The following is a 26,629-nucleotide window of genomic DNA, read 5'->3' on the forward strand; positions in this document are numbered from 1 at the left end:
TCTTTACCAACTGAACCACTAGGGAAGCCCCAAGTAATTGAATACTGATTACTAATTAAAATAATTTTTTTCATTTTATTGTTTGACTTTTCTAATCTTCATTTTTAAAGAAAACTCTTTTTCTAACATATAGGAAAGTATCTACCTGCCCCTAGATATAATAACTCTTGATATTTTGTTATATTTGCTTCAGATTAAAATTTTCCCAAAGAAACAAAAATTACAGATTCAGTAGAAATTTCTTTTACCCTCTTCTCCTTCCTTTCTCAGAGGTGCAATGAAGCAAATACTCTAATTTTTTCCCTTTTTTCTTTTTAAATCTTTTACTACATTCAGTGTAAGTAATATAGAGCATATTTTGAAGTGTATTATGGAACATTTTAAAGATAAAGAAAATTAGAGAGAATGGTATAGGAACTCTATTTCTGTTTGGAGTTTTTTAACATCGGAGTAAATGGTATCTTTTCCCCAAGTCCTCTTGCAATTTGGTTTTCCATGCCTCACCACCTTACTGAGGTGTGGATTCAGGTGGGACAGATGGAGATCTGTTTCATGCATTTTAATTGCTCTGGAAAATTCCACTCTAGGAATGGCTAAAACTTACTTATCATCCCTCTGATGGTGGAATATTGGGTAAAGTTGCACTTCTTGGATATTAGTGGGGTTGAACATTTTTTTCAGGATTCCTCTTCTATGATGTACCTAAGCATTTCATTGACTACTTTCAGATTGGGGTGCATATCTGTTTCCTGTGGATTCTTTTTATATATAGTAGTCACTGCTTCTTTATTTATTTATTTTTGGCTGCACTGTGTCTTTCTCTAGTTGCAGTGAGCAGAGGCTACTCTCGAGTTGCAGTGTGAGGGCTTCTCATTGCCGTGGCTTCTCCTGTTGTGGAGCACAGGCTTTTTGGGTGCCCAGGCTTCAGTAATTGTCGTGTATGGGCTCAGTAGTTGCAGCTCACGGGCTCTAGAGTTTGGGCTCAGTAGTTGTGAAGCATGAGCTCAGTTGTGGCATGTGGGATCTTCACAGACCAAAGATTCAATTTGGTCCCTTGCATTGCAAGGTAGATTCTTAACCACTGGACTGCCAGGTAAGCCTGTTTGACTGGATTCTACTCATGAGTAAGCACTTAGTTCAGAAATGAGGCTAGGGACTGAGAATACAAAACAAATGAAGCACAGTCTCCATCCTGGAGTACTTCTCAGTTTCATGGGGAAGAACAATGCATGTATGAACACATATCATACAATAAAGACAAAGTCTGAGGGACATGGGACCACAGAAGGGGGGGGTGTAGTATTCAAGACCCTTTCAGCTGAAAATAGTAGAAACCCAACCCAAATGTAATAAAGGAGATTTATTGACTCATGTCAATTGAAGATACGGCATGGCTGATCCAGGGCTTGTATAGAACTTTCTAGATTTCCTCTTTTCTCATTCACCTCTCATCTTTGCTTCTTTTTGTGTGTTGGGCTGATTCTTTGTACACAAAGAGGCTCTCTCTAAGTCACAGTGTTGGGACGCTGGGAGTGGTGGTGCAGAGGCTGTGGTAGGAAGATGACAGCTGAATTCCAAGGACTGATTGCCCACAGTTTGGAGAGAGAGAGAGAGAAATTAACTTGTGTTATCCTGGTGTGGAAAATTCATGGAAATGAGGCCAAATGGAACAATTGGTCTTATGAGTGGCCCAATGTAGTGATAGCATAATCCTGCAAGACATAGAACAGGATTATGGGAGTGTGTGTATAGAGCAGCACTATAGTTGTTAGCTTCGCCACAATTACATGGAAAGAGGAGGAACTTCTCATCAGAACACTGAGAGATGGAAACAAGAGAGAAACATATACAACAGAAGGATACTAGAAAAAGTCTCTAAGAGAGGTGCATTTTTGGCCCCATTTAGAGCCCACTGAAACTTCCCTGGTGGCTCAGAGGTTAAAGCGTCTGCCCCCAGTGCGGGAGACCCGGGTTCGATCCCTGGGTCGGGAAGATCCCCTGGAGAAGGAAACGGTAACCCACTCAAGTATTCTTGCCTGGAGAATCCCATGGACGGAGAAGCCTGGTAGGCTACAGTCCATGGGGTCGCATAGAGTCGGACGACTGAGCGACCGAACGGAACGAATGGAGAGGCCACTTAGAGGCTGATGCAGAAACACTGGGTTTGGATACAGGAGATTATGATAACAGTACCTACAATGACGTTTACAAGCTGTGTGATTCAGTTCAGTTCAGTTCAGTTGCTCAGTTGTTTCTGAGTCTTTGCAACCCCACGGACTGCAGCACGCCAGACCTCCCTGTCCATCACCAACTTTTGGAGTTCACTCAAACTCACGTCCATTGAGTTGGTGGTGGCATCCAACCATCTCATCCTGTTGTCCCCTTCTCCTCCCATCTTCAATCTTTCCCAGCATCAGGGTCTTTTCCAATGAGTCAGTTCTTCACATCATGTGGCCCAAGTTTTGGAGTTTCAGCTTCAGCATCAGTCCTTCCAATGAATATTCAGGACTGATTTCCTTTAGGATGGACTGGTTGGATCTCCTTGCAGTCCAAGGGACTCTCAAGAGTCTTTTCCAACACCACAGTTAAAAGCATTAATTTTTCGGTGCTCAGCTTTCTATATAGTCCAACTCTCACATATATACATGACTACTGGAAAAACCATAGCTTTGACTAGACGGACCTTAACTAATCGTTAACCACTCTGATCTGATCCTGTTTCTTTATCTGTAAAATGAGGATGATTCTGTCAACTTTCTACCGCTATGGTGATGATAAATAGTATAACTATCCTCATATTTTCAGAGGATGTCTTTAAGTCGCCTTCCATAATGGGACATTGGACAATTCTGCAGAGACCTTGGTGCTAGAGTTGTAAGTCTTTATCCTTCTGCATTAACATTTAATCATTTATGTTAAAAATGATACTGAATGAAAATACTCTCAATACAATGTATATTTGTTATTTCATTCTTGATACATTCCCACTGATACCTTTGGTAGTGATAGTCAATCTTTTTAATAAATACTCATCTTCAGTTGAGAGCAAGAGTGGATTCATTGGTTTCTAATACTGCATTTTTTAAGGGAAACATTTTTAAGCACTGGTAATTTTTTAAAGTCTTTCTCTGAGATCCTAGAACCTTGTTATTTTGAACTGGAATGAGAGAATGTTTCTGACATATTCCAAACAATTTCCCCAAACAAGGATGCAAACAAATGTTTTACATTAAGGAGAAATATACATGGGAAAGGGCTTTTTGAATAACAGGTAAGGATATTTCAAGGACGATGTAGAACTATTCATTTCTGATACTCTCATTAGCATTCCTAGCAACAGGCATATACATCTCTCAATTTCTGTGTAGTTCTGTTAATCTCTCTACACAATATTCAATTTTCTTACCACGATTCGGCTGATTGATTACTTCCCTCTTGTCTTTTAACTGCTAAGGATGAAATGTAACCCCATAAATTTGTTTCAGTCTCTCAGCTTCCATACTCAAGGTTGTTAATGCCCCCCAATATCCTTTGCTTACATCACTCCTTTAAATGTGCTCTTTCTTGCCCAATGAGTTGTTACATGATTACATGGGGCCAGTAACAATGTCATCTTGTTTTTATAGTTTTACGATTCAGTTCAGTTCAGTTCAGTTCAGTCGCTCAGTCGTGTCCGACTCTCCGCGACCCCATGAATCACAGCACGCCAGGCCTCCCTGTCCATCACCAACTCCCGGAGTACACTCAAACTCATGTCCACAGAGTCGGTGATGCCATCCAGCCATCTCATTCTCCGTCGTCCCCTTCTCCTCCCACCCCCAACCTTTCCCAGCATCAGAGTCTTTTCCAGTGAGTCAACTCGTCTCATGAGGTGGCCAAAGTATTGGAGTTTCAGCTTTAGCATCAGTCCCTCCAATGAACATCCAGGATCGATCTCCTTTAGAATGGACTGGTTGGATCTCCTTGCAGTATAAGGGACTCTCAAGAGTCTTCTCCAACACCACAGTTCAAAAGCATCGATTCTTCGGCGATCAGCTTTCTTCACAGTCCAACTCTCACATCCATACATGACCACGGGAAAAACCATTGCCTTGACTAGACGGACCTTGGTCGGCAAAGTAATGTCTCTGCTTTTTAATATACTATCTAGGTTGGTCATAACTTTCCTTCCAAGGAGCAAGCGTCTTTTAATTTCATGGCTGCAATCAGCATCTGCAGTGATTTTGGAGCCCAAAAAAGCAAAGTCTGACACTGTTTCCACTGTTTTTCCATCTATTTCCCATGAAGTGATGGGACCAGATGCCATGATCTTTGTTTTCTGAATGTTGAGCTTCAAGCCAACCTTTTCACTCTCCTCTTTCACTTTCATCAAGAGGCTTTTGAGTTCCTCTTCACTTTCTGCCATAAGGGTAGTGTCATCTGCATATCTGAGGTTATTGATATTTCTTCCAGCAATCTTGACTCCAGCTTGTGCTTCTTAGGATATAAAAATGAACTGAATTGAATAAAATGCTATAAGATATTTGCAAAAGACAAGCGATTGCTGCCATAGTTTTCACATACAAATGATAGAGTATGTATATATTTAGAATTGAATTTTCCTAGTATATATTACATATATATATATAAAATGTATTCTGATTAAAAAAAATCATTGTATTAATGTGTGACCAGATGATTATCTGTACATGGAGTACATCTTCTTTATAGAAGGGTTAAAATGATTATGAAAGATTTATTTTTGCCACCCTGCCCATTATAACCAAAAGTTTTTTTTATTGAATATTTACACTTAAAGTTACAGTGCTTGAGAAAGGAGAAAAACCTTTTAATGGGAACAATTCCCATACCATACAATTCTCAACCTGATTACAGCTCTAAGAGTATGGGGCGTAGTCAGGGTGACAACTGCGTCCTGATTTGCCAGGGACTAGAGGGTTCCTCGGAGAAGGCAATGGCAAGCCACTCCAGTACTCTTGCCTAGAAAATCGCATGGACAGAGGAGCCTGGTGGGCTGTAGTCCATGGGGTCGCTGCTAGTCAGACACGACTGAACGACTTCACTCTCACTTTTCACTTTCACACATTGGAGAAGGAAATGGCAACCCACTCCAGTGTTCTTGCCTGGAGAATCCCAGGGATGGTGGAGCCTAGTCGGCTGCCGTCTATGGAGTCGCACAGAGTCGGACACGATTGAAGCGACTTAGCAGCAGCAGCAGCAGCAGAGGGCTCCTGGGGGATGGGAGTTTCAGTGCTGAAACTGGGAAAATCCCAGCCAACTGGGATGAACTGGTTCCCCAGCCCCATGAGGAGTCTGGCCTCAGTTCTTTATGCCTACCACTCTGCATCCATACTTTTGTCATGACTTCACTGTGGACAATATAAACCTTTTATTCCTTGACTTTAGGCTTGGCCAAGTGGCTTGTTTTGGCAAAAACATATGGGTCAACATAACAGAAGGCTTGAGGGGTCTTGTGTGTTTCTGTTTTCTCTCTGATATCTCTGTCACACAAATGCTCTGCACTAGACCTATTAGCGCCCTGGCCCAAGGGGGGATGAGAGACAAGCAGTGCAGAGCATCCCAGGTGACACAGAGACCTGCAGTGAGAAGCAGCGATACCCAGATGAGCCCAGTCGAGATCAGCAGAACCCTGGCCAAACCACAGACATATGAGTAGAAAATGCTTACTGTTCTAATGCCACTAAGATTTTGTGCTTATCTATTGTACAGAATTACTGCAACAAAGCTAAATGATAGAGGTGGTCAACAAGTTTTTATTCAATACAGTAAATGTTTATCACATGCTAGGTCCAGGGGCCACAATAACAAGCAAGATAGACAGAATTGTTACTTTCATAGAATATATGTTATTGCATTGGTCCTTGTGATCCTTTTGGGAAGATCTGCAAAGCCAAAATTATCTTCATATTAATACTAAAACATTATTTGCCTTTTCTCCTATGTTAATGCACTGACATTTGCATGGATGATATGGACAACAGTGCGTGTACCTCGTAATCTCCTGATACAGATCAAGGTGGGGATGCTGAACTGCAGAAGGAGTCATTCTCTTCACCAGCCTCACTCACCTTCAGTTACAAACATGTCGGTTTCACTTATGATAGTCCTTCAGTTCAGTTCAGTTCAGTTCAGTTTAGTTCAGTCGCTCAGTCGTGTCCGACTCTCCGCGACCCCATGAATCACAGCATGCCAGGCCTCCCTGTCCATCACCAACTCCCGGAGTTCACTCAAACTCATGTCCATCGAGTCGGTGATGCCATCCAGCCATCTCATTCTCTGTCGTCCCCTTCTCCTCCCACCCCCAACCTTTCCCAGCATCAGAGTCTTTTCCAGTGAGTCAACTCGTCACATGAGGTGGCCAAAGTACTGCAGTTTCAGCTTTAGCATCAGTCCTTCCAATGAACACCCAGGATTGATCTCCTTTAGAATGGACTGGTTAGATCTCTTTGCAGTCCAAGGGACTCTCAAGTGTCTTCTCCAGCACCACAGTTCAAAAGCATCAATTCTTCGGCGATCAGCTTTCTTCACAGTCCAACTCTCACATCCATACGTGACCACGGGAAAAACCATAGCCTTGACTAGACGGACCTTGGTTGGCAAAGGAATGTCTCTGCTTTTTAATATGCTATCTAGGTTGGTCATAACTTTCCTTCCAAGGAGTAAGCGTCTTTTAATTTCCTGGCTGTAATCAGCATCCGCAGTGATTTTGGAGCCCAAAAAAATAAAGTCTGACACTGTTTCCACTGTTTCCCCATCTATTTCCCATGAAGTGATGGGACCAGATGCCATGATCTTCGTTTTCTGAATGTTGAGCTTCAAGCCAACCTTTTCACTCTCCTCTTTCACTTTCATCATTGATAGTCCTTGATGAAGTAATAAAAATTAGAGATTTGATTCAGTTTCCACCCTTGGGGTTAATCTTTTTTTTCTTTTTATTTTTTTTATTGGGGTTAATCTTTTTAATCATCTATATGACATCTTAAGATATGCCCCTAAAGGACTTCTGTCTACTATAATGGAGTAGTCAATATTTGATTGAAAACTGGTTACTGCTTTAGTTGGCAAAGTCAAATCCCTATCTCACAACACACTCAAAAGTATCTTCAGCTAAGACTAAAGCTGTAAATATAAAAACTTAGCTAGGTTAGTAAGTCCTAACAAGTACTAGGAGGAAATCTACAATTTTTTCTTTCTCAGCATTGCATAAAGACAAGAAAGCCAAAGGGACTTCAATGTTTTCTTTTACATACTTCAGTATTGTTTTAATTTCTCTGAGGTTATTTTTATAACAAAAATAATTAGACTAACCCCACTTTAAAAGAAACAAACAAAACAAGTCTCTGCCAGCATTCTTCACAAATTGCAACACAGGATTCATTGATGTCATATGAAGAACAAGCAAGTTTTAAACAATTATTACACAACCGATCACGGTTTAACGGTAAATCTCATCAGAAAACAAGTCTAGACAGTCCAAGACTCTTCACACCATTCATCATGCAAAGTCAGCACTAGATCCCCTTGAGAGTGACGGCCCCTTATATAAATTATGTAATTTCCCTGGACGTTCCAGAAAGTGAGGAACTTTAAAAAAGTTTACTAAAACAAAAATCAGAGAGGGTAAACACAATCTTATGATGTTCTGGTTGCAATAGTCAATTGTTAACAGCTTCCCTTAATCTTTTTCAGGCCTAAAGTGTCTTCTTCCTGGGATATGGCGCCAAACCCTATAGCTTCAAATTAATTCTTATTATAGAGCCGTGCAATGATTACTTTTTAAGTGGCAGCCCACAGAAATGGGAAGGATATGAGTCAGGTTCCTAGGTTTTCACAAGGCTTGTGTTAGCACATACCATGCCCTTAGAAAAAGACACCCCTCCTCTGAGGGGATAACAAATTGGAAAAAAACAAATTAGAAAAAGGTTCCTCCTCTGAGTGGAAGAGTTAGAAAGAGACAGCCCTTTCTCTGAGTGGATTCAGCAAAGCATTAGCTGCATTTCCACCACCCTTAGCCCCCACAGCTGAAAATCTTTGGAGCTGTGTTACTGTACCACAACTTCATAAAGTAAACTCAGTTTCTTGTCTGGTTACAGAATGAAACTTTATTTAAGCAATAATAGGCAATATGCATTCATGCAGTATCATTCCTCCTTGAATTATTTGTGACACAAGGCTTATTTGGACATTGAATATTTGAGACAGAAGGATAAAGGGATATAATCTTAAAGTTCTATGCTTTATTGTTAGAGCAGCAATCAGGAAACAACAGCCCAAAAGCCAAAGCTACCAGATTTTATAAAGTTTTATTGGAACATACCGACGCTTGTGCATGTATGTACTGTCTATGGATCCTTTCAATCCACAAGAGCAGAGTAGTTGTGATAATCACCACACAGCTCACAAAGCTTCAAATATTTATTATCTGGCCCTTGAGAGGAAAAATTTGCCAACTCCTATATTAGATGACCAAACAGCACTACCTCTGTCATTCCAAGTCAGTCTTTTCCTAAATGTCATTCAGTTCAGTTCAGTCGCTCAGTCGTGTCCGACTCTCTGCGACCCCATGAATCACAGCACGCCAGGCCTCCCTGTCCATCACCAACTCCCGGAGTTCACTCAAACTCATGTCCATCGAGTCGGTGATGCCATCCAGCCATCTCATTCTCTGTTGTCTCCCTCTCCACTCGCCCCCAATCCTTCCCAGCATCAGAGTCTTTTCCAGTGAGTCAACTGGTTGCATGAGGTGGCCAAAGTATTGGAGTTTCAGCTTTAGCATCAAATGAATTGTAATTTAATGCTAATACTGCTGTATATAAGATGAATTATATAATAAACAGTCATGTCCATCAAATTTCTATATATAAACATCTTTTAAAATGCTGATAATCTCTAACCTCAAATGCAGTTTAGCCTTAAGTTTTCCATGAAACTAATTGGATTTCTACAAAACCAAAGGTTAAGGAAGGCAGTATCCATTGGGTTATTGAGTATCTCTTAATAAAGAACTCAGGTCACAAACTCCTCTGTAAAATCATGGAAAGAAAAACAGAAACAGACTCACAGACATAGAGAAAACAGATTTGTGGTTGCCACGTGGGAGAGGGGTGGATTGGGTGTTTGCAATTAGCAGATGCAAACTATTACATGGAAAATGGATAAACAACAAGGTCCCAAGGTCCCATTGTACATGAAATGATATTCAATACCCTACAACAAACCAGAATGGAAAAAATATGAAAAACAATATATATATACATATAACTGAATCGCTTTGCTATACAGTGGAAATTAACACAACACTGTAAATCAGCTATACTTCAATAAAACAAATTTTTAAAAATCATGGAAGAGAAAACATTGTCTTTGAAGATGAACTCATTCAGTGCCTTTGCAACACAGAAAGGAGTATGCAATTTAACTTCTTTTACTTAACTGCTAGGGCTACCAGACCACCTGACCTGCCTCTTGAGAAATCTGTATGCAGGTCAGCAAGCAACAGTTGCAACTGGACATGGAATAACAGACTGGTTCCAAATTGGGAAAGGAGTACATCAAGGCTGTATATTGTCATCCTGCTTATTTAACTTATATGCACAGTACATCATGAGAAATGCTGGACTGGAGGAAGCACAGGCTGGAATCAAGATTGCTGGGAGAAATACCATTAACCTCAGATATGCAGATGACACCACCCTTATGGCAGAAAGTGAAGAAGAACTAAAGAGCCTCTTGATGAAAGTGAAAGAAGAGAGTGAAAAATGTTGGCTTAAAACTCAGCATTCAGAAAACTAAGATCAGGGCATCTGGTCCCATCACTTCATGGCAAATAGATGGGGAAACAATGAAAACAGTGACAGACTTCATTTTGGGGGGCTCCAAAATCACTGCAGATGGTGACTGCAGCCATGAAATTAAAAGATGCTTTCTCCTTGGAAGAAAAATTATGACTAACCTAGACAGCATATTAAAAAGCAGAGACATTATTTTGCCAACAAAGGTCCATCTAGTCAAAGCTGTGGTTTCTCCAGTAGTCACGTATGGATGTGAGAGTTGGACTATAAAGAAAGCTGAACACCAAAGAATTGATGCTTTTGAACTGTGGTGTTGGAGAATACTCTTGAGAGTCCCTTGGACTGCATGGAGGTCCAACCAGTCCATCCTAAAGGAAATCAGTCCTGAATATTCATTGGAAGGACTGATGCTGAAGCTGAAACTCTAATACTTTGGCCACCTGATGTGAAGAACTGACTCATTTGAAAAGACCCTAATGCTAAGAAAGATTGAAGGTGGGAGGAGAAGGGGACGACAGAGGATGAGATAGTTGGATGGCATTACTGACTCAATGGACATGAGTTTGAATAAACTCTGAGAGTTGGTGATGGACAGGGGGGCCTAGTGTACTGCAGTCCATGGGGTTGCAAAGAGTTAGACACAAATGAACGACTGAACTGAACTGAACCTAAAGTAACTTCTCAACTCCAATGTAACACATCCTAAACTATCTTTTGTTCTGTGTGCTTTGTCTTATTTTTATATTATGTTGTATTACCTTTATTCCTGTTTTGAAAGGAGCAAGTTTTAGAAATCATCTTTTACTAAACATCTTGACCCAGTGTTCCTTTCATCAACAACAGTACAGTGGAGGGAAAGTGCACAGGTTCCATGCCAAGCAAACCAGGGTTCAAACCTTAGCTCTATCCCTTACTAGCCACGTGCCCTTGTACAGCTTATTAACATCTCTGAGCCTCAGTTTCTTCATGGATAGAATGAAACAATAACACTTACCTTGCAAAGTTGCCAGGAGATTTAAAATGAATACATGTAATTTCAAATGAAATCTGATTATACCATATGTTTTTACTGTTATAGATTAAATCACAGGCCACAAAATGGCATCATTGGTACTAAAGCCCATGATACCAAACCCTAGATTTAATACCTGGCCTAACTGCAGTTCTGACCTTCCCCAAGAGTATAATTTTTCAATTTAATTTTTTATTTTATTATTATGTAAAATAAAATTGAAATGACTACCAGGATAAGTCTACCAACCATCTGTCTCCATATAAATGTATTACAATATTATTGACCATATTTCTTATGCTATATTATCACATCCCTGTGACTTATGTAACTAGAGTATTTGTACCTCTTAATCCCCTCACCTATTTTCCCCATCCTCTCACTGTCTTGAAATTTGGCAATTACCCATCTGCTCCCTGTATTTATGAGTCTATTTCATTTCATTTGCTTGTTTGCTTGACTTTTAGATTCGACATGTGAGATCATATGATATTTGTCCTTCTCTGTCAGACTTATTTCACTTAGCATAATACCATTTAAAGTATCCACATTGTCACAAGCATCAAATGAAAGAGTTTTTGCACAGCAATGGAAATGATCAACAAAATGAAAAGGACACCTACTGAATGGTAGAAGATATTTGCAAATGATATATTTGATAAGGGGATAATATTCAAAACATATGAAGAACTCATACAACTCAATATCAAAACAACAACTAAAACAACCTCATTAAAAAATGGATAGAGGACTTAGATATTCTTCCAAAGAGGACATGCGGATGGCCAACAGATACATGAAAAGATGCTCAACATAAACCAAACGTCAGGGAAATGCGAATCAAAGCCGGAACGAGATACCACCTTACAACTGTCACAATGGCCATCATCAAAAGACCACAAATAACCAGTTGGTGAAGATGTGGAGAAAAGGGAACCCTCTTGTGCTGGTTGGTAGGAAGGTAAACTGGCACAGCCACTTTTGAAAACAGTATGGAGACTACTAAAAATATATTAAAAGTAGAAGTACCATACAATCTAGGATTTTAACTTCTGGGTATTTACCTGAAGAAAATGAAAACACTAATTTGAAAAGATGTATGCATTCCAATGCTCATTGCAGCATTATTTACAATAGGCAAGGTATGAAAGCAACCTGAGAGACTCCATCAGTAGATAAATAGGACAGAAGATAAGGTATATAGATAAGGGTATAATGAAATATTATTCAGCCATTAAAAAAAGTAGAATTCAGCAATGTAATTTTACCAATGAGATAATGAGTATGATGGATCCTCACTCTCCCACCAAAAGAAGATGACCTGGTCTGAATCAATTCTTTCTTCTCTTTTGCTTATAGCTTCCTCATCCCACCCTCCTTCTGCCTATAAAAACTGTCTATACTGTACAACTGCTTCCCTGATAGCTCAGTTGGTAAAGAACCCGCCTGCAATGCAGGAGACCCCAGTTCGATTCCTGGGTCGGGAAGATCTACTGGAGAAGGGACAGGCTACCCACTCCAGTATTCTTGGGCTTCCCTTGTGGCTCAGCTGGAAAAGAATGTGCCCGCATTGCGGGAGACCTGGGTTCAATCCCTAGGTTGGAAAGATCCCCTGGAGAAGGGAAAGGCTATCCACTCCAGCATTCTGGCCTGGAGAATTCCATGGACTGTATAGTCAATATGGTCACAAAGAGTCAGACACAACTGAGTGATTTTCACTTTCATACTGTACAATCCCTCAGAGCACCCTTATATTTATTAGATGGGATGTACCTGATTCATGAATTAATAATACAACCAATTAGATCTTAAAATTTACTAGGCTAAAATTTTAAACTCCACCTAATATTCTTGTGATATTAAACATTATTTTTAATTTAAAACATCTAAATAGAACTTGAGATAGCTTTGCCATGGATCATAGTCAATGACTCTATAGTAATGTTATATGAGAACCTTCGCACAGCATCTTTGACAATAAAATAACATCATTTTGTTACACCCAAATTTTATTAAAAAATACTATTCCTGCTTAACAATCAATAATATTTGTAATTTTCTTTGCAAATGTGCTCTAGAGGTAGCTTTCTTATCAATCAGATAATCAAAATCACTGAGAGGAGTTCTTGAAATTCTTTCCTCTGCATAATCATGTTTATGATCCTAAATCAATATTTTGCAAATGGAATAAACTGATAATTTGCTCAAAACATTTTCCCACATAACATATAATAACTCATTTTTGAAATGGCATTGTTTATAACATTACAGCCTCAATTTATAACAGAATGTTCAGATTATGTGGAGGCCAAATCAAAATGTATCAGATACAAATCATGATAAAAATAACAACTATTATTTTGACAACAAGGATTTAGATAGGACTTACCTGAAAAATGAACAGGACAACATACTCATGAACTATATGGAGCTTATTACTTCTGATCCTAAAAATAGCACAGAATGAAAATCAGAGATAAGCACAGACAGAAAAAAAATAGGAAAATTATGAAAGAAAAACAGAGCACATTTATCCAGTCCAAGCATCAGCTTTATTTGATTGCAAAGAACTTTGGAATAAAACAACCAATCTAAAGTTACACACTTAAAAGGCAAATTTTTCTTTTCACATGGTCACAAATGGAAAGAGGGGTTGTGTTTGACTACTATTCACTGCTCATCACGGAATAAATATATTTATACTTTACATTTATACTTTAAATGTATAAGTGTATGAAACATTAACATATAGACAGTTGGCTTCTTCTAGCCAGATGTATGATTTGGACTACATCACAGTAAGTTCTCTGATGAGAAAACTTGAAGCAGAAGACAGTTCTGCTTGAATGGTGCCTTGCAGATGGGGCAAGATGCAGAGTCCTATATGACCAACCTCCCTACCCTGGCCTGGAGACTGTCAAGTTCTGTCTCCACTCTTAGAATATCTGGGGTCTCTCCTTTCCACCTCAATTCCTCAGGTTGGGATAAAACTCTAAGCTTCTTTGTGAGGGTGCTGAGGTACCCTCTAGACAGGGCCCAGCTCCTGAGATGGAACTGCCACATTAAATCAGGTCATCCAGTTACATTTGAATTTTAGAGCAACAACAACTAATTTTTTAGTATAAGCATGCTTTAGTGGAGGTGATGGAGTTCCAGCTGAGATGTTTTAAATTCTAAAAGATAATGCTCTTAAAGTGTTGCACTCAATATGCCAGCAAATTTGGAAAACTCAGCAGTGGCCACAGTGCTGGAAAAGGTCAGTTTTCATTCAAATCTCAAAGAAAGGTAATGCCACAGAATGTTCAAACTACCGTACAATTGCACTCACATGCTAGAAAGAATATGCTCAAAATCCTTCAAGCTAGACTTCACCAGTACATGAACCAAGAACTTCCAGAGGTACAAGCTGGATTTAGAAAAGGCAGAGGAACCTGAGATCAAACTGCCAACATCTGCTGGATCACATAAAAAGCAAGAAAATTCCAAAAAACATCTACTTATGTTTCCTTGACAATGTGGATCACAGCAAACTGTGGAAAATTCTTAAAGAGATGGGATTACCAGACCGATTTACCTGTCTCCTGAGAAACCTTCATGCAGGTCAAGAAGCAATAGTTAGAACCAGACATGGAAAAAAGAAAAAAAAAGAACCAGACATGGAACAATAGACTGGTTCAAAATTGGGAAAGGAGTACATCAAGGCCATATATTGTAACCCTGCTTATTTAACTTATAACTTATATGTAACTTATACTTAACCCAGGCAAAATGCTGGGCTGGATAAAGCACAAGCTGGAATCAAGATTGCCAGGAGAAATATCAACAACCTCAGATATGTAGATGATACCACTCTATTGTCAGAAAGCAAAGAGAAACTAAAGAACCTCTTGATGAAGGTGAAAGAGGAGAGTGAAAAAGCTGACTCAAAACCCAACATTCAAAAAACAAAGATTATGGCATCCAGTCTCATCACTTCATGGCAAATAGATGGGGAAAGAGTGGAAACAGTGACAGATTTTATTTTCCTGGGCTTCAAAATCATTGCAGATGGTGACTGAAGCCACAAAATGAAAAGATGCTTGCTCCTTGGAAGAAAAGCTCTGACAAACCTAGGTAGTATTAAAAACCAGAGACATCACTTTGCTGACAAACGTCCATAAAGTAAAAGCTATGCTTTTTCAAGTAGTCATGTATGGAGGTGAGAGTTGGACCATAAAGAAGGCTCAGCACCAAAGGGTTGATGCTCTTGAACTCTAATTTAATTAGGCATTTTGTGTCTGTATGTGTAAAACCTAGAACCCCTTGCAAAAGCGAAAACTTTTAGGTGAAAACTTTTTATTCTGGCAGCTGTAGGGCAATCAAACACTGCTGCTGCTGCTGCTGCTAAGTCACTTCAGTCGTGTCCGACTCTGTGTGACCCCATAGATGGAAGCCCACCAGGCTCCCCCATCCCTGGGATTCTCCAGGCAAGAACACTGGAGTGGGTTGCCATTTCCTTCTCCAATGTGTGAAAGTGAAAAGTGAAAGTGAAGTCGCTCAGTCGTGTCCGACCCTTAGCGACCCCACGGACTGCAGCCTACCAGGCTCCTCCATCCATAGGATTTTCTAGGCAATAGTACTGGAGTGGCTTGCCATTGCCTTCTCCAATCAAACACTAGTCCTAGAAAAAAACCCGAAGACTGAAATCAATGTGAAATAGAACTTCCAGAGTCATAAGAAATTTCCTCCAGTATTAACATTCAACAAACATTCAACAAAGTTTTGTCTGATGTCTTTTATTTTTAAAATGACAAAAACTTGATCCAGTTGGTTGCATGCAGGAGGGAAGAGGGTAAGAAAAATTCATATTGATCTATTTTTTTTTTCAGTTTTTGAAACTGTAAAACTTTTATGTAACTATCACAACATGGCAAAGCTAATTAACTCTAGTTTATCTCATTCAGTTTATCCCGTATGTCATATTCCTACCATCTTTAGGTGATTGCTAAAGAGCATTTCTCGTATTTGTGCATTAGCAAACTTCCTTTTGCCTTATCCTGTGAAACAAATCACCCACAGGCTTTCTGTTGGTTGAGTGGCTAGGTAATGACTTGATCACAAGTATCATTTTGAGCTCTGCATTTGTAAAATGCTTTACATACAATACTCTATGGGAACCCACCTACATTGTTGGTGGGAATGCAAACTGGTGAAGCCACTATGGCGAATACTATGGAGGTTCCTTAAAAAAAACTAAAAGTAGAGCTACTCTATGATTATCTAGCAATCCCACTCCTGGGCATATATCCGGCAAAGACAAAAAATAATTTGAAAAGACACATGCACCCCAATATTCATAGCACCACTATTTACAATAGCGAAGACATGGAAGCCAATCTAAATGTCTATTGACAGATGAATGGATAAAGAAGATGTACACATATATGTGTATCTGTGTGTGTGTGTGTGTGTGTATACATACATACAATGGTCCCTTCATGGATTACAGTCTTGCTGTGGCTAAGGGACTTGCATAACTCAATGAAGCTATGAGCCATGCCATGCAGGGCTACCCAAGATGGACAGGTCATAGTGAAGAGTTCTGACAAAATGTGGTCCTCTGGAGGAGGGAATGGCAAACCACTCCAGTATTCTTGCCATGAGAACCCCATGAACAGTATGAAAAGGCAAAAAGATATGACATTGAAAGATGAGGAGTCCCCAGGTTGGAAGATGTACAATATGCTGCTGGGGAAGAGCAGAGGGCAATTACTAACAGCTTCGGAAAGAATGAAGTGGTTTGGCCAAAGCAGAAATGGTGCTCAATTGTGGGTGTGTCTGGTGGTGAAAGCAAAGTCCAATGCTGTAAAGAAAAATATTGCATAGAAACTGGACTGTTAGGTCCATGATGTGGTAAATTGGATGTGGTCAAGCAGGAGATGGCAAGAGTGAATGTCAACATCTCAGGAATCAGTAAACTAAAACGGATGGGAATTTTTGGCGAATTTAATTCAGATGGCCATTTTATCTACTTCTGTGGGCAAGAATTCCTTAGAAGAAATGAAGTATCCCTCATAGTCAACAAAAATCCAAAATGCAGTCCTTGGGTACAATCTCAAAAATGACAGAATGGTCTCAGTTGGTTTCCAAGGCAAACCATTCAACATCACAGTAATCCAAGTCTATACTGAAACCACTGATGCCAAAAAAGGTGAAGTTGATTGGTTCTCTGCAGCCCTACAACATCTTCTAGAACTAACACCAAAAAAAGATGTCCTTATCATCATAGGAGATTGGAATGTAAAAGTAGGAAGTCAAGAGATACCTAGAGTAATAAGCAAGTTTGGCCTTGGAATACAAAATGAAGCAGGGCAAAAACTAACAGAGTTTTGTCAAGAGAACACAGTGATCATTGCAAACACCCTTTTCCAGCAACCCAGGAGAAGACTCTACATATGGACATCAATGGTTAATACTGAAATCAGACTGATTATTTTCTTTGCAGCTGAAGATGGAGAAGCTCTATATAGTCAGCAAAAACAAGATGTGGAGCTGACTGTGGCTCAGCTAATCAGGTCTTTATTGAAAAATTCAGGTTTAAACTGAAGAAAGTAGTGAAAACACTAGGCCATTCAGGTATGACATAAATAAAATCCCTTATAGTTATACAGTGGAGGTGATACATAGAATCAAGGGATTAGATCTGGCAGACAGAGTGCCTGAAGACGTAGGGATGGAGGTTTGTAACACTGTACAGAAGGCACTGACCAAAACCATCCCCAAGAAAAAGAAACACAAGAAGCCAAAGTGGTTATCTGAGGAGGCTTTACAAATAGTTAAGGAAATAAGAAAACTGAAGCGCAAGGGAGAAAGGGGAAGATATATTCAACTGAATGCAGAGTTCCAGAGAATAGCAAGGAGAGATAAGAAGGCCGTCTTCAATGAACAATGCAAAGAAATAGAGAAAAGCAGTAGAATGGGAAAGACTAGAGATCTCTTCAAGGAAATTGGAGACATCAGGCAACATTTCATGCAAGGATGAGCACAATAAAGGACAGAAGGACCTTTTGGAAGCAGAGGAGATTAAGAAGAGGTGGAAAGAATACATAGAAGAACTACAAGAAAGGACTTAGTTCAGTCGCTCAGTCATGACCGACTCTTTGTGACCCCATGAATCACAGCACGCCAGGCCTCCCTGTCCATCACAACTCCTGGAGTTCACTCAAACTCGTGTGCATCGAGTCGGTGATGCCATCCAGCCATCTCATTCTCTGTCGTCCCCATCTCCTCCCACCCCCAAACCCTCCCAGCATCAGAGTCTTTTCCAATGAGTCAACTCTTCGCATGAGGTGGCCAAAGTATTGGAGTTTCAGCTTTAGCATCAGTCCTTCCAATGAACACCCAGGATTGATCTCCTTTAGAATGGACTGGTTGGATCTCCTTGCAGTCCAAGGGACTCTCAAGAGTCTTCTCCAGCACCACAGGACCCAGATAACTGGCCAGACATCCAGAATGTGAGGTCGAGTAGGCCATAGGAAGCATTACTATGAACAAAGGTAGTGGAAGTGATAGAATTCCAAATGAACTATTTAAAATCCTAAAGGCCCAGCAATCCCACTGCTGGGTATACACCCTGAGGAAACCAGAACTGAAAGAGACACATGTACCCCAATGTTCACTGAAGCACTACTTACAATAGCTAGGACATGGAAGCAACCTAGATGTCCATTGGCCAAAGAATGGATAAGGAAGCTGTGGTACATATACACAGCTATAGGTATATAGCTATTTCATAGCTGAATGTTACTGAATGTTACTCAGCTATGAAAAGGAACACATTTGAATCAGTTCTAATGAGGTGGATGAACCTGGAGCCTATTAAAAGAGTGAAATAAGTCAGAAAGAGAAGAACAAATACTGTATATTAACTCATAGATATCGCATTTAGAAAGACAGTACCAACAATTCTACATGCAAAGGAGACAGAGATGCAAAGAAGAGACTTTTGGACTTAGAGGGAAAAGGCGAGGGTGGGATGATTTGAGAGAACACCACTGAAACATGTATATTACCATATGTAAAATAGATAACCAGTGCAAATTTGATGCATTAACCAGGGCACCCAAAGCCAGTGCCCTGGGTCAACCCAGAGGGATAAGATGGGGAGGGAGGAAGGAGGGGGTTTCAGGATGGGTGGCAGGGAACACATGTATGCCTGTGGCCGATTCATGTTGATGTATGGCAAAAACCATCACAATATTTTAAGGTAATTATTCTCCAATTAAAATAAATTAATTAACTTTTAAAAATGAAATTTAAAATGAAAACTAAGTTCTTTGGAAAAGTAACAAAGGAAACAAGTGCTTTGACTAAAAAAACAAATAAAATCCTAAAGGATGATGCTGTTAAAGTGTTGCACTCAGCATGTCAGCAAATTTGGAAAACTCAGCAGTGACTATAGGACTGGAAAAGGTCCGTTTTCATTCCAATTCCAAAGGAAGGAAATGCCAAAGAATGTTCAAACTACCACACAATTGTGCTAATTTCACATGCTAGTAAAGTTATGCTCAAAATCCTTCAAGCTAGGCTTTAGTAGTACATTTATCGAGAACTTTCAGATGTATAAGCTGGGTTTAGAAAAGGCAGAGGAATCAGAGATCAAATTGCCAGCATTCATTGGATTACAGAGAAAGCAAGGGAATTCTGTTTCATTGACTACACTAAAGTGTTTGACTGTGTGGATCACAACAAACTGTGGAATATTCTTAAAGAAATGGGAATACCAGACCACCTTACCTGTCTCCTAAGAAATCTGTTGCAGGTCAAGAAGCAACAGTTAGAACCAGACATGGAACAATGGACTAGTGGCAAATTGGGAAAGGAGTACATCAAAGCTGCATACTGTCACCTTGCTTATCTAACTTATATGCAGAGTACATCATGAGAAATGCTGGGCTGGATGAAGCACAAGCTGGAATCAAGATTGCCGGAAGAAATATTAACAACCTCAGATATGCAGGTTTCTCTAATGGAAAATGAAGAGAAACAAAAGAGTCTCCTGATGAGGGTGAAAGAGTAGAGTGAAAAAGCTGGCTTGAAATCAATATCAAAAAATTAAGATCATGGTATACAACCACAACACTTCATGGCAAATAGATGTGGAAAAAGTGGAAGCAGTGACAGATTTTATTTTCTTGGGTTCTAAAATCACTGAAGATGGTGACTACAGCCACTAAATTAAAAGATGCTTGCTCCTTGGAAGAAAAGCTATGACAAATCTAGATAGCATATTAAAAAGCACAGACATCACTTTGCTGACAAAGGTCCATATAGACAAAACTATGATTTTTCCAGAGTCAAGTATGGATGTGAGAGTGGACAATAAAGAAGGCTTAGCACCAAAGAACTGGTGCTTTCAAACTGTGGTGCTGGAGGTGACTCTTGAAAGCCCCGTAACCTACAAGGAGATCAAACCAGTCAATCCTAAAGGAAATAATATTCCTTGGAATATTCACTGGAAGGACTGATACTGAAACTGAAGCTCCATAACTCTAGCCACCTGATGGGAAGAGCTCACTCATTGGAAAAGACCCTGAAGCTGAGAAAAGCTGAAGGCAAAAGGAGAAAGGGGTGGCAGAGGATGAGACTGTTAGATAGCATCGATTCAGTGGACATGAGTTTGAGCAAACTCTAAGAGATCGTGAAGAACAGGGAAGCCTGGTGTGCTGCAGTCCATGGGCTTCCAAAGAATTGGACACAACTTAGCAAATGAACTACAACAACAACAGTATATGCAATGGAATATTACTCAGCCAAAAACAAGAAGGAAATAATGCCATTCAGCAACATGGATGGATCTAGAGATTAGTGAATCTCTATACTAAGTGAAGTAGTCAGACATAGAGAAATATCAAATATTATCATTTATATGTGCAATTAAAAACTGATAAAAATGAACTTATTTACAAAACAGAAAGAGACTCACAGACATAGAAAACAAACTTATGGTTACCCAAGTGGAAAAAGGGGAGGGATAAATTAGAAATGTGAGATTAACAGGTATATAATACTATATGTAAAATTAATAAACAATAGGAATCTGCTGCATAGCATAGAGAACTATATTCAATATCTTATAAAAAACTATAATGGAAAAGAATCTGAAAAAGGATATATAAATATATGTATATATTCACTGGATCAGTGTACTATATACCAGAAAAACTGTAAATCACCTATACTTCAATTAAAACAAACAACTCTATAGAGTGGGCACTGATATTCACATCTCACAAATGAGAAAACGAAGACCCAGAGAAGGTATGGACTTGGCCTCAGAGGGTTTTGCTAGTCTTTAAATCCTAGAGAAGAATTCTAGTTCCATGGTCCTTTGAGCTACCTCTTTCTTCTCTGAGGCCCTGTAGAGTGATCCGCATGAGCCTAAATTCTGCCCAACATTTGCAGATGGCCACAAGTAAGGTGAAAGTGAGACCTCCAAGAGGAGAGTGGAAATTTAGGGCAAGGACTACTGGGACTCAGCTGCATCCCGCTTTCCCCACTCCCTTTCTTTCTTCTTCCCATTAGTCCTCATTTTGTGAGTATTTTCATGTCACATCCAACCAAATTTTATTTTCTCCGCAGTTCTTTGTTCATCCTTTTTAGGATTTCATGTTTGTTTATTTGAGGCATGCTTCCCTACAAATGAAAAAATGTTCTCAAATATACCATTCACTGAAAAACTGCCCACTGTAATTATGAAACACTTCCATGGTGCCATCATTTGATCCTGTCTAATCCCATATTCAAAAGCCATTTAGAAATGGGTTTTCTCATTCAAACCTTAAACAGTTAATCTAGCTGCATTGTTTGGTTATTCTTGTTTGATTGGTTCACTCTGTTTTATTGTACTGAAATTATTTAAAAGCTTCTGTTTTATAATTGTGTGGGACTTGGGGGCAATTCATTCAAAGGTCTGTACCCTATAAATAAATTACTCTCCTTTTGCTGCTAACATGAACTGGTTCTATTGAAACCAGGGAGAAAAACTCAAAAGAAAGCTGAAGACACAGCTTTTGTTAAAATGAGGGGGAAAAGTACACCTATTCTGTTTAGAGAAGACCTTTAAAAACCCATAGTGATTATACAAAAGGGAGCAAAAGCAGTTTAGGAAGAGATGAAATAAATGGTAAACAATCGTACCTCCAAAACAGAGAATGCGTCATTTCCTCATTTAAAATAAGGTGTTGGAAGTCAAGAAAACTGGTGTCGGTCTTAAGAAAAAGAATAGAGGTTGGGCTTTTTTTTCTTCTGTATTTTGCAGCATATGTAGAGGCCATCCTGTTAATTAGCTACACTTTTAAAAATAACCCCCATGAATCAGGTTTTAAAACTCTGGAAACTAAGGAAAAAGAGAAATACTTCAGGTCTGTGTAATTTGCACATCAAGTAACTGTGCTTGAAATTTTATTCCAGAAAATATTTACAGATTGCTTTCTTCTGATACCTGAGAATAAGGACAGATTTCACTATTGTTTTAACTTGGAAGTTGTTTCTGCTTGTAAATATTTGTGTGGAAAAAGAATGGGGTCAGTACTTTTCATAAACCATGTGATTTGACAGGTGTCCAATGCATAATTACCCTGGCGTTACACATGTGTTATGGCAAAGGATGGAGCTGATATTTCTGATGAAATTGTATCCAAACACCTCACTGTACCAAATTTATGAGAATTAATCAACAAGTTCAGTGCAATTGGAGAACTGGTACACTTCTACGGAGGAGATGGATGCGAGCCACTACCAAAGGAGGAGAAACGAAGAAACTGTGATCCATGGTTTTCAGCAATGAGACTCCTTTTAGTTGACTCATCCAATGTGAAAATAAAATGAAATATCTGCAGTCAAGAAGATAATTAATGAGCCACTCATTTCTAAATGAAGACCTAAGGGAATACAGCAACTGGTCTTGAATTTAAAAAGAGAAAAGTGTTTACATGTTTCAGAGAATACCAAGTAAAAAAATCACCCCATTAACATTTGAATTTGAGTTCTTATTCGTTTTTAAATGAGCTGTAAACCATGCCATGTGACTCCTTGAGTGCTACTCATCAACTGTAATTACCATCTTTGGTAAAGTAAGGAGAAATGGGAATATTTTTCCTGCTATCTGCTTTCTTTTAGATAAAAGTCAGATGGACAGTGCATTTATAGCCCCTCAAATACAGGGCCTCCCTGGTGGCTCAGATGGTAAAGAATCTGCCTGCAATGCGGGAGACCCGGGTTCGATCCCTGGGTCGGGAAGATCCCCCGGAGAAGGACAGTGCAACCCACTCCAGTATCCTTGCCTGGAGAATCCCATGGATGGAGGAGCCTGGTAGGCTGCAGTCCATGAGGTCGGGAAGAGTCGGACACGACTGAGTGACTTCACTTTCACTTTCAAATACAGGGAAAGGCCTCAAGGTGAATCTGTAGACCGCTGCTCATCCTTAGATTTCAGACAACGGAAAGCACCTGAAATAGGGAAGGGTTTTAGAAAGAATGTCAGCCAAAATGAGGCAAACATCCATCTTTGGATTTACCAACATTTTCAGGCAGTGGTTAGATGATCTTTATTGATGATAACAGTTAACATTTACTGAGTGCCAACTACATGCCAAGTACTTTATGTGCATTGTCTTCTTAAATTCTTATCCCAAATTTTGTGTTAGAGATAAGAATATAGGGACGATTATTACTGTCATTTTACAGATGGGTAAACTGAGGTCGAAAGAGTGAAAGTTCCTTGTCAAAGATCTTACAGCTGATACAGGCAGAATTCAAATCCATGTCTGTCTAACGGTTCAAGAGTCCTTGTCCAAACACCGCTTCTATCCAACTGCATGTGCCAAGATCATTAGGGTTGGAGGGATGTGACACAACCATCAGCTAGGCTTAGGGATGTCCCCCTGAGTACCGTATGGCTGAATGAGGGTCGGTTCTCAACTCTCTCTGCTTCAAAAGGGATCTGACCAGAACCAAAGAGGTCAATTTTATCTTTGAGAAAGAGGGAAATTTTCTTCGCAGTTCTAAAAGATTTACAGATGTGTACATCTCTTACTGATGCCAAGCAGAGCCCTGTGGGGCTCCTAGGCATGGAGGCTTTTTCTGTCCTCCATTTCATGTAGGCAAGACTCCAGTCTCCATGACCTTATCTGAGTTCCAGAGGTCAAAGTGAAGTGAAGTGAAGTTGCTCAGTCGTGTCTGACTCTTTGCGACCCTGTGGACTGCAGCCTACCAGGCTCCTCCGTCCATGGGATTTTCCAAGCAAGAGTACTGGAGTGGGTTGCCATTTCCTTCTCCAGGGGATCTTCCTGACCCAGGGATCGAACACAGGTCTCCAGCATTGTAGGCGGACATTTTACCATCTGAGACAGTAGGGAAGTCCTCCAAAGGTCAGAAGAGTTGCTAATCAAAAAAGGAGCAACCAGGAAGCCAACTGAGATAAGAGTAAAGAAACCAGAGAGGCTCACCAAGATTAGCTGACTGACCACCTAAGACCCTGCACACACCCTCACCTTGTCAGAAATGCCACTCTTGAAACTTTGCAAAAGAAAGAAGAATGCTAGACTGTTAGTGTTTTGATCGTTATCACATGCCCCTGCCTGAATATATAAATTCTCTTATTCTGACTGTATGGATCACAACAAACTGTGGAAAATTCTTGAAGCGATGGGAAAACCAGACCACTGTATCTGCCTCCTGAGAAACCTGTATGCTGATCAAGAAGCAACAATTAGAATGGGACATGGAACAATGGACTGATTCAAAATTGGGAAAGGAATATGTGAAGGCTGTATATTGTCACCCTGCTTATTTAACTTATATGCAGAGTACATCATGCAAAATGCCAGGCTGAAGGAAGCACAAGCTAGAATCAAGATTGCCAGGAGAAATATCAATAACCTCAGATATGCAGGTGACACCACCCTTATGGCAGAAAGTGAAGAGGAATTAAAGAGCCTCCTGATGAAAGTGAAAGAGGAGAGTGAAAAAGCTGGCTTAAAATTCAACATTCAAAAAACGAAGATCAAGGAATCCAGTCCCATCACTTCATGGCAAATAGATGGGGAAACAATGGAAACAGTGACAGACTTTTTTTCTTGGGCTCTAAAATCCCTGTGGACAGTAACTGCAGCCATGAAGTTTAAAAGACGCTTGCTCCCTGGAAGAAAAGCAATGAAAAACCTAGACAGTGTACTAAAAAGCAGAGATATTGCTTTGCCTACTGAAGCTCTGAATAGTCAAAGCCATGGTTTTTCCAGTAGTCATGTACGGATGTGAGAGCTGGACAATAAAAAAGGCTCAGCACTGAAGAATTGATGCCTTTGAACTGTGGTGCTTGAGAAGACACTTGAGAGTCCCTTGAACTGCAAGGAGATCGAGCCAGTCAATTCTAAAGGAGATCAGTCCTGAATATTCATTGGAAGGACTGATGCTGAAGTTGAAGCTCCAAAACTCTGACCACCTGATTCAAAGAGCCAACTCATTGGAAAAGACTCTGATGCTGGGAAAGATTGAAGGCAGGAGGAGAAAGGGATGACAGAGGATGAGATGGTTGGATGGCATCACCTACTCAATGGACATGAGTTTGAGCAAACTTGGGGAGACAGTGAAGGACAGGGGTGCCTGGCATGCTGCAATCCATGGGACTGCAAAGAGTCAGACAGGACGTAGCAACTGAACAATAACAACAACTTTAATACATATGCTGAAGCCCTAATTCTGTTACAGAAAAAAAGAGTCACAATATTTATTTAAGGTGGTGAGGCCAATTTCATGCAATGAGGGGTTTGCAGTGAAGGGAAAAGATCAGCCCAGTGACAAACACAACAAGGACATGTGGAGGTTTATAGACAAGGATTTTGGGCGGGGGTGGGGGTGGGGTGAGTGGGTGATGTAGAGGGTTATTAGCAGATGGAAAGCTACTAAAAGTCCATAGGGATTTTTGCTAGGCCCACTCAGTAGGATCTTTGCCAAAGACAGGACCAGTAATAAGATAGCCAGGATTGGGTGGAGGAAATGGATCATCTATCAAGGGTGAGAGATTTTTGCTAAATTGATGCCACAGGATTCTTACTAAAATTATACTAAGTAGGCCAAGGACAAAACCCAAGGTCAGGGTTTTGAGAACTTAGTGCAGCCTGACTAGAGTTTGGTTAAGGAGTCTTTGTCAATGCCCAATACCTCAGAATATGAGATTAAAATGAGGCCCTTAGGGTGGACCCCAATCCAATCTGCCTGATGTTCTTATAAGAAGAGGAAATTTGGACATGCAAAGAGACACTAGGGACACATGTGCACAAAGAAAAGATTATGGAAGGACACAGCAAGAGCAGGTGGCCATCTGCAAGTCAAAGAGAGGCTTCAGAATAAAATCAACCCTGCTTTTGTAACTGAGCAAGACAGAAGGGGGCGACAGAGGATGAGATGGTTGGATGACATCCTGGACTCAATGGACAAGAATTTGAGCCAACTCTGGGAGACGGTGAAGGACAGAGAAACCTGGCACGCTGCAGTCCATGGGGTCCAAAGAGTAGGGCACAACTGAGTGACTGAACATGATCATGATTCATGATCCCAACCTCGCACCTCTTCATATCTAGAAAATCACTAAATCCCTTCATGGTGACATCAGCTCCTTGTGACTAGCAGAAAATCTCTTGTAAACGCTCAGTTGCACTGAACACCCACCCCCCTTCAGTGAAATCTTATATATTGATCTCCCCCAACTGCCTCTTTGGAACTGTCTCTCAGAGCTCTCTGAGGTGCTGCCTCCTGGGCTACAGTC

General features: G+C 40.1%; 1 protein-coding gene across 20 annotated transcripts in view; it reads right to left on the minus strand.

Moving 5' to 3' along the window:
* The window catches only part of LOC129548017 (uncharacterized), a 291,573-nt gene that overhangs the window by 17,740 nt on the left and 247,204 nt on the right, over positions 1-26,629 (minus strand). For 19 of the 20 annotated variants that reach the window (XR_016036205.1, XR_016036204.1, XR_016036203.1 and 16 more), the window contains 2 exons: positions 22,003-23,313; positions 13,214-13,271 (listed from right to left, as the gene is read on the minus strand). The gene's annotated coding sequence lies outside the window, so the exon portion shown is untranslated. The remainder of the gene's footprint in view (positions 1-13,213; positions 13,272-22,002; positions 23,314-26,629) is intronic. The other variant, XR_016036188.1, reaches the window with a different exon arrangement.

This window comes from Moschus berezovskii, chromosome 24 (assembly GCF_049115385.1).
Source record: "Moschus berezovskii isolate FMDL1 chromosome 24, NW_MosBer_1.0, whole genome shotgun sequence".
Classification (NCBI taxonomy): domain Eukaryota; kingdom Metazoa; phylum Chordata; class Mammalia; order Artiodactyla; family Moschidae; genus Moschus; species Moschus berezovskii.